The sequence below is a fragment of the Pogona vitticeps genome, chromosome 1, assembly GCF_051106095.1.
Source record: "Pogona vitticeps strain Pit_001003342236 chromosome 1, PviZW2.1, whole genome shotgun sequence".
NCBI classification, from domain to species: Eukaryota; Metazoa; Chordata; class Lepidosauria; order Squamata; family Agamidae; genus Pogona; species Pogona vitticeps.
Window position 1 is genome coordinate 312,036,876 of NC_135783.1, and position 9,247 is coordinate 312,046,122.

The following is a 9,247-nucleotide window of genomic DNA, read 5'->3' on the forward strand; positions in this document are numbered from 1 at the left end:
CTAGGGCCCAATCTGCAAGTGACATGACTATTGCCCACCAAAGAAATTGTGTTTATGTCCTTTTCCTGGAAACCCCAAAACTGTAAATGGATGCTCTTGTATGGAACTCCATGCAGCAAGTTCTTTTGTCTCTTCGAAGGACAACTGCCCCAACTCTCCATGCAGATTTCCTATAATTCTGACAAGCATTTTAAAAAGTCATAGTCATTTGTTCAATTACAATTGTCCGTGAGAGACATAGCAATCTGGGTTTCCAAACTAAGATTCAGATGCAGTTCTGAGTTGAATCAGGTGGACTGCAGAATGATTCATCCTGAATTGGACTAGTTCCAAATTTCCAAGTTGGCATCCAAGACGGCTGGATTTGCACAACACACATTCCTGTTCTCAGCCTTTAACTCTGTTCTTCTTATTTCTTATTTCTTTTTTGTCTTCATTTTATCTACCATTTCTTAAGAGGAAGGAGTTTGTTCACTATAATAAAATCCAGAGCTTGACCACAAATAGTATCATTCTTTGTTACATAGATTTGGCCCACATTGATTCTTCAATCATCTTTACCAGTTGCCTGCTAAAAAAGAAAATTACCACTTTCCATCACTGGCAAAAGAATCATGCTGCTATGATTTTAAGGCTGATGATTAATACTAATACATAAAATGATTAATTAATCTTATATTTATTTAGTAGATGGTGCTATAATTTTGAACAGACATGTCAAAAACATAACTTCAGAATTATTCTATTATTCCAAGATATTCACCATAGAAGGTTCCAGGTTAAATTTGCAGCATCTTCAAGTATCATCTGCAGGCTCTGCATTTTACAAAACCTTTCATATGACATAGGTATTCTTCCCCCATCCCCCTGTTATGGAACCAACACTTTAAAGGCTTCTAAATATTGTAGGGAAATAATATAGGATGAGCCAAACCAAGGGCTTTCTATTTCTGTTGGCTACTGATCTCAATATTCAAAGAGAAGAGAGTATAAAGTTAACAAGCAATTATTTGGCAAATTAGTACTCAACAACCCCAAGTAAATAGGAAGTTTGAAACCTATCTGTTATATAGCTACTTTAATTTGCATTGCACACTGGTGTGTTTGCTTTGCAAATACTTTGCAATGAATCATCATTTGTACTATACAGTCCAAAGAAAAGCAATCAAAATTCACAGCAAGACAATGAAATTAATTATAACTGTTGAATTCTGTGGTGGTAATTCCTCCTCATGCTGGAAGATTAATTGCATTGCACTTTCCCTGCACTCCACTAAATGATCTGATGAATGTATAATCATTTACAGATTTCTCAAATGCTGAAAATTGATTACCTTTGATTAGCTCTGATCTGCACAAAGAGCTCTGACAGAGTATCACTGAAACATTACAACATTACAGACAAAGTAACAAATGATTTAATTACCAGTGTGCTTATTAATGTTAGATTCCCTGCAGTGATCCTGGCAAATCTGAGGCCTGTAATAGACCTGTGGGTTTCACTGAATTCCATTAGGGTTTAAATAATATTTCTCACTATTTCACAAATCCTTCTTTTCATAGCTGCTTAATAACGCTAATTAATTTTAATTTATACCCCCCTCAAATCTATCACATCTCTAGCAAACTTTTAATTAGATGCAAAATAGGGGAAGTTGCCTCTTTCAGGAAAGCATGTAAATATGATCTGCCATTGTCTATGTTTCCAAATACGCTGTGCATTAAAAGAAATTTATTTGCTTGTGATGCTTTAGAAAAAAAAGGAAAGTGTAGAACAAATGTTGAACAGCAGCAAATGTGATTCCACTTGGTTGCTTAAACAGAAACCAAGAATGTGGGGGAAAGGAGAGTAAAATGTTTTACTCACAGAATGGTAAACATCATTTTAATACTTTTTTTCCCTGTAGTGCCAATATATATATTCCCTCATTTTGCTAATTGTAGGAGATAAAACACACTGATTAAGCAGCGCCAGTGGATGCTGAAAGAGTGTTTGAAACAGAGAGATCAAGAGAACACTAGCCCAGGGAGATAAGCCTGTAATGAATGTTGTTGGCACAAACAAATCAAGCTTTCTCTAGGCGTGCGCTCATGATCTCTTAGATCTACTAAGATTGGCAGCTTCTGTGGCTTTGCCTCATTTTATGTCATTATGTATGACATTCAATTATTATGAAGCAATGACAATGAAAACCCAGATGATCAGACAAGTCAAACAGACCCCAGATGAAGCTCGGCTTCTGTGAGGATTTCCAGAATATAATGTTGGTAATCAAAAGCTTACATTGCGATGAAGCCTTAATGCAGAGCAGGGCTGATCTATAATAATAATTGTGCATTTTAGCCTTGCGGGAAAGAAGAAAGAGATGGAAAAGCAGAGTGAGTAATGCTGCAGGTGTTGCTCTGTTGTTTTCAGTATATGGGCTGGGAAATCTTAAATAGCAGTTATGCATCTCCCATTGCAGATTTCTTTCTTTCTTAATAATAGAACCAGCCTGGCTTTTGGGAGCTGAAAACCCATCCATCATAGTAAAATGGTAACAAGAATCAGAAGCCTCTCTGGGTAGAAAAATATTGAAGTCAGATTGTTGATGTCAGGAGTCACACTTGAGTTCATCCCTGTTTTATTAATCTGGTTTACAGACACATTGGGGCTGTGTTCAGAGTGACTTAAACACAAAACAGGCTCTCTGAAAGCTGTGACTTAGACATCCAAAATAAATTCAGTCTAGCAAAATCATTATTAGGAAACGGTTGGGGCATTTGGACATGAATGTGAGATTCAATCACAATGTTTGCAACTGATTTCCCATTAAATCTTGGCAATTTGTTGTTGATGTATCACTTGCCTATGCAAAAACCTGCACACTATCCAATGCTGCTTTATATTATACTGCATTACATTAATTGTGCTATGTTATATTATTCTCTTTTGTTATTCTGTCACCTTTTGATAAAGGTGATAAAGAAAAAATCCGTTCCATATCCTCTCTTTATACCACACCAGAAATTGTACAAATGCAAATATAAGAGATTTACATGAAACTATTCTGACTTAGTGAGAGCAAATTGAATCTAATTCAAATTCAAGGCAGCCCCAACCTTTCCTGGAGCAGTGTGAAGAACCAAAAACCAAAACAAAGAAGAAACAGCCTCACAAAACACTGAGTTTGCACGGAAAGAAGGCTATTAAATAGTACATGTGTACCTAGAATTAAAATATTGATAGTATTACCAGCCTGTCCATAAAATCGGGAGATTATGCACACTGCTTTTGAATTTTTTAAAAAAAGAGAAACCAATTAACGCTTCTGTGTTCCAGGCTTCCATCTTTCCAAATAACTGAAATGAATTTTCCTTTGCTGTTGTATAGGAATCATTTGAAAATATGTAATAAGAGCCATGGAGGCTGTTTTATGTGATTTCATATACTAGCTAGTACTCAGCTTTGTTAAATGGAGATTGCTTTAAGAAGGGTGCATTCTGTCAGGGAATGCTTATGAGGTATGAATTACTGGTCATGGCCAATCACTACCAGTTTGTTTCCACAAAAACAAGGCTGTTCTGTGAATTCTACTCAAAAACAGCCTTTATATCTATTTTCCCCTTCCTTATTTTGCCCTGCATTTTCTTTCTGGCCCAGCCCTCAGGGCAAATGATGTAATGATCTGGTTTTGTATATACAGTATAGAAAGGAAAGGGGTTATTTCATGAATTGTTGGTTCATATAGTCTATTGTAAATGAAAAATCTGTATGCAAAAAAGGTCTCTCTCCTAGGTTGCCTATTTTTGAGGCGGATTAATTTTCTTCAATAGTTAAGAAAACACAGTGTGATTTGTGCAGCTTAAACAGCTTTAAAAAACACACACACATGCTCCAAAGTGGCACTGCTTAAAAAACAAGTACACAGAGAGAGAAAACAGAAAGGAAAACAGAGGGTTGTTTTTATTTAATTTTTAAAGGACAGAATCAATGATGAGATATAATGCACAGATCTGTGGACTGAAAGGCTGCAAGTTTAACTAAAAATTCAACTTCAAGTTAATTGGCTGGCCATTGTACTACACAAAGTGCAGACCAAGGATACAGGTTTCTGAGCTAGAAGATCAGCTTTTTCTCCATATACGGTTCCCATCTTTGGCAGCGTGTAACTGACCTCTTTGCTTTGCTGTGGTTGTGGATGTGGGTGAAATATAGCCTGGTGGTTATCAAAGCAAGGAAACCACCTCAGGAAACAGGATTTTGGTGTTATGAAAGGGAAGCAAATAGCTTGTTATTTATTGTTACTATTGTACATTTATTACTCAAAATGGAAGGAAGTATTTTCTGCCCTCATGACAAAAATTACATAATTAAGTCTGGGACCTGTGCACCTTTAATTGTGTGTCTGTAGGGATGTTGTGATCTGCTTACTCTCTGGCCACAAAATGTCTTGGTCCAGCCATGTATATGTCACTAATAATTAAAAAATAAAGCAGCAGAGTTTAAAAAGAAAGAAACAAAAAACAATCTCAGACATACACTTAAAGCTTATTATTTATATAAAATATAGGATGACAGAATGATCCTCAAAATGAATTTTAAAATGTGCTACAACATGGCAAGGATAGGAAGAATATCTTCTAGATGTTTTTATTTTTTTTCTCCAATATGATTACATTTGAATAAGTCACATTCTAGTATGTTTCATTTGGCCATTCAGAGAAACATTCTTTCATTCTTTTTAAAAAGGATGTTATTTTTAAGTGATTTTATTTATTGATTGATGTTATTTAAAATATTTTACCCCAACTTTCTCCTGAAAAAAGGATCCAAGGTGGCTTACAACATACAAAATATAAAAGAATTCATAACATTATATTTTAAATGTTAGGTAAAAGCATTACAAAAAAATAAAACCAGATTTAGAAGTAACAAAATATAAACCACCCTGTCTATTGTCTCCTAGATATCTGGTCACTAAGTAAAAGCCTGCCTTAAGAGAAAGGTCTTCCTACCATGTTCATAACTGAGGTATATGCATATTTTTCATATTCTAACATTTACAGTATTCTTAGGGGAAAATCCCCCACACAGCCTGGTTAGGGAGGAATTACTTTTTTTAAAAAAAACCAAGAGCTATCAAAATAACTTCACTTTACATTTACACCCTTTCCTGGTAGAAGAAAATGACTCCAAAGAAGTGTGTTTTATGCTTCCCACTCCAAACTTCATAGCCCACAATTACTCTATATATTCAAGGGCCCTGATTGTTTTGCTTGCTCTATAATTATCTCTTATGATGAACTGTGATTCTAAGAGCTATTGTTTTTAGGCTTGGATCTGTGTATGGCACAGTCATCTGGCTACAACCCAGGAATGGACCTTCCACTTAGAATATATGCCTGACTGATTTCTCTAGTCCCTTCCAGGCTGGGTGAAACAGGGACTGTTTCTGCATGATTTCGTGGGTTGATGAGAAGCAATTATGCCTTAAATGAAGTCATTCATGTCTGCCATTTTGTTTGCATATTTTTCAGTGTTCACCTGTTATTAAACCTGTCTTTAAACTGTAAACTAGTTTAAAGTAGACTTTTATGTCTAACACAGTTCTTGTAATCAGAGAGAAACGACATAGATAATAATGTTTTCTTCACAAGTCACTCAAACAAGAAATCAAACAAAGTGATAACAAACCCCTCCCCACTGTACACATACAACAAACACACAACATTTTGTTAAAGGCTTGGGGAATTTTCTTTGCTTTATTTTTTATTTTAAAATAAATGGACATTTCCATGATCCTGTCCATGGGTTTAATTCAATGGTACTCCTCTTCAGAGCAGACCTATAGAAATAAATAGCACTTGTAAACTGTGAGTGATTTAAGTTACATTGGTTTCAGTTGGTCTGCTCTAAGTGGGATTAACAGTAGATTGAGTTCTATGTTTTCTTGGAGATAACGCCCCACTAAACTGAACCATATTTATTACCAGATTCATAGAATTAATGAGCTATTTATGTGTGTAATGGAGATGAAAGGCAGCAGATAGTCGCAAGGTTTTAAAATTGTTTTTAATACATCATTGTCATTTGAGCCAATTTAGCATGATATTATGTGTTTTTCCCCTACAAAATAGTATACTTATTAGTTATGGGGGAAAGAACATTTTTAACACTCAGTCCAAGATTCTCTCCCCCCCCCCCCGAATTAAATTGCTACATTTGGCACAAATTTTCCTGAAAGCCTTTTTTTCCCCTAAGTAATGCTGGCTGCAGCACTTAGAAAATGTACCAGGCTCATGAAAATAATGAACTATGGGAATTCACTTTGCATATGATCCACTTTACACTAATTTACCTTGCCATATATTGTCTTGTTAGGCTTCTGGATACACTCTGCTCCTAAAGGAGTACATCTTGATTAATGCAGTTTGTCTTTGAAATTCATGATAGTAGAGTACCATCCCTTTGCTACATCTCCAATTCAGGCACGGGAAAGAAAAATAAATAAGATCAGAAAAGCAGTAATTTTTTCTACAAGGGAAATGACTGGATTTTTAATTATCTTTGTAATCTCGATTCACATGGAGCAAAGACGTTTAAATTAGAAGCAGTAAGCTGACAGTACAGCACTGTTCATTAAAATGCAGTACAACATTTCTTATGGTTGTTTAAATCAGAAATATTAGTATCTCTTAATAGGAGGAGTGGGTCCAATATATCACAACTCTTTCAGGGAGGAAATGTTGTATACTCTGGTGGTCCCTGCTTTTTAAAATTCTTTTTTTTTTAAGGGAGGGAATTTGCGAAAAGGCAGGCAGCAGCCCCATCTAAATCATTCAACAGCCCTAAATTACTAGGCCAGCCCTGACCACTGCTGTGCTTTAAACTATTTGCTAAATTCATTATTGTTTGGATTACTACAAATGATTTTCTGATTTTTGTTCTCATGGCACTGGAAATTTCCCCTGTCATTTACGTCTTTGCCATTTGCGTGCAAATTCGACCCGGACTGGGATCCCTGCCATTCCATTTTCTTCACAGTGAAGGGTTTTTCTCTGCTCCTGGTGGGGCAAAGTCATGACCCAGAAAAAAATTGATTCATGAATTCTCAGGGTGCAGCTCAAGAAGAGAGGAAATATGCCTTGGCTGAGCTCCTACCAGTGACAATTTAAAACCTGTAATTAGTTTGGATGCAAGCTGTAAAAGGAATCGGAATTTAAAGTGCATTAATTCAACCTGATATATTAACTTTAACAACGTAGATGCCTTATTATGGAGAATCATTATTACAGTCTGTTTGGCTAACTGCTGGAAACTAGGCTTTATTAACTTAAAAGGGGGAGGGGGATGATTAGCAAGTGCCAGTAAGTCTGGGAAACATTTTATACATATGATGAGTTTCCAAGAAAAACATAACTTTTAGTGGGGTTAGTCAGCCATAACACCTTAGTTATGGATTCTATTTTTGTGTCCTTCGCCATCATCTCTTCCCATGACAGTGGTCAAGGCCACGTCCCTCCTGCTGGTATCAGGATCGTGCATCCCCTTTAGCCAACTCCCTGACATTTCTATGAACTACACAGCTGAAATGTTATACAGTAATTAATGTTGATCCTAGCACACACTCAGCCTCCAGTACAAATTAGGATGGAAAAGGTTATCATAATATTTTGCTAGTCTGGTAGATTTCAATTGCTCCCTGTGGGGGGACAAACAAAAAAAAATAAAAGAGAGAGAGAGGGTATTTTTAAAGTTAAGTTACAGAAGAAAACAATGCCCAAGTCTGTCTGGAATGAAAAAGGAAAGAGAAGTATTTGAGAGATTCTGCTTTGAAAATAATTACTTTTTGATGGAGAGATTTGGACCTGTAGAAGAATTCAACACCCCAAGGACCAGTTCACAGTATCGTGGTATGCAGCTTTATGGGCAATGTCAGATGATGGCTGAAATTCAAACTCAAACTCTCTTATCTTGTGGAGTTCAAATCCAGGTACAACCAGCAGCTGTATCTTCTCGACCTGTCAGTGGTGTCTGAAAAACACCCAGAGACTAAATAATTTAGATTACACCATTCTGACCTGTATAATTGTTTAAATGAGTAATGCAGCGACTAACTGAAAGAGGTCAACCATCTGTGGAGGAAACACAGAATTTAGTTTCATTTCCAAACAAACTTGTGAAGACCAATGCTGTGGGAGGTAGGAGAAAGTCTGAAGAGAGACCATTGCTTATCTGGTTAAAGCTTCCATCACTAGCAGAAAGAAACATTAATCGTGAATGGTCCATGGACAGCAGCTAAGTTTGATCTATGCAACATGTCATTAATCTGTCTTTACTTTCCTATAGGTTAACATGAATGGGTTTTAAATATCCATTATCACTACCAGTGTAGTCATTGCCTAGCAAACAAATTACAAACACTGAGAACCCTGACCATATGGGGCTTATCACAGCACCTTCGCAACGTATGTGGTTTTTCACTGGGCCCTCTAGGGAGAATAAAAGCTCAAAATGCATTGCTCCAAATGTGTACACAGATTAAATTCTAACAACCTGGTTGTCAGCAATGAAAAGATCTACTGAATGGCCTAAAGAATGGTCCGAAGGCATATGATGTTGCTTAAGCTAAGCTGGTTTGGCCCTTTAAGCTGCCTGGAGGCAAGACCACCTGGAAACCATGTATAAAGGTCTTTGGAGAAAGCATGGAGCAGAAGAATCCATGAATAAGTAATACTGGCCCTCAAAACTGGTATTTGCCTTTATGGGACTGAATGGCATAAGTAATAAAGTTGCTTCCTCCTTCTTTTAGGTTGCTATGTTTGTTTTACAGCAGCAAGAGGGGTTTCTGATGTTTAGTGATGCATTTCTTGGCTGGGCGTTAAAAAGCATCACATGTTTGTTTCTCAAATTCATCCAATTCCTTGTCTTTTCTTCTTAAATATTTTCTGCTGTTTTCTGACTACTTTCCTGAAGTGAAAAAACATTGTTTTATTCATGGTCAGATTTTTCTTTTCATTGTTTTTATTTCTTTGGTCTCTCTCTCTCTCTCTCTCTCTCTCTCTCTCTCTCTCTCTCTCTCTCTCTGAAAAGTGTGTGTGTGTTGTGTGGAATTTGGGCAGTGGATCCATCCACCCTTCTCCTAGTGAGAAACAAGTAATTTTTTGTCTGAAATATTTTTTTCTCCCTTTCTCTTTCTCCCTCCTTTCTTCCCTCTCTTTCTCTCTGTATGCATTTACGGTACATTTCCAAGTGCATTAACTA

General features: G+C 36.5%; 1 long non-coding RNA gene across 1 annotated transcript; it reads right to left on the reverse strand.

Moving 5' to 3' along the window:
* Positions 1–412: 412 nt before the first annotated feature.
* On the reverse strand, positions 413–6,454 carry LOC144588733 (uncharacterized). The gene is made up of 2 exons (XR_013544419.1): positions 6,342–6,454; positions 413–5,828 (listed from the first exon to the last, which is right to left on the reverse strand). It is a non-coding gene; the product is annotated as an uncharacterized LOC144588733 (long non-coding RNA).
* Positions 6,455–9,247: the final 2,793 nt, after the last annotated feature.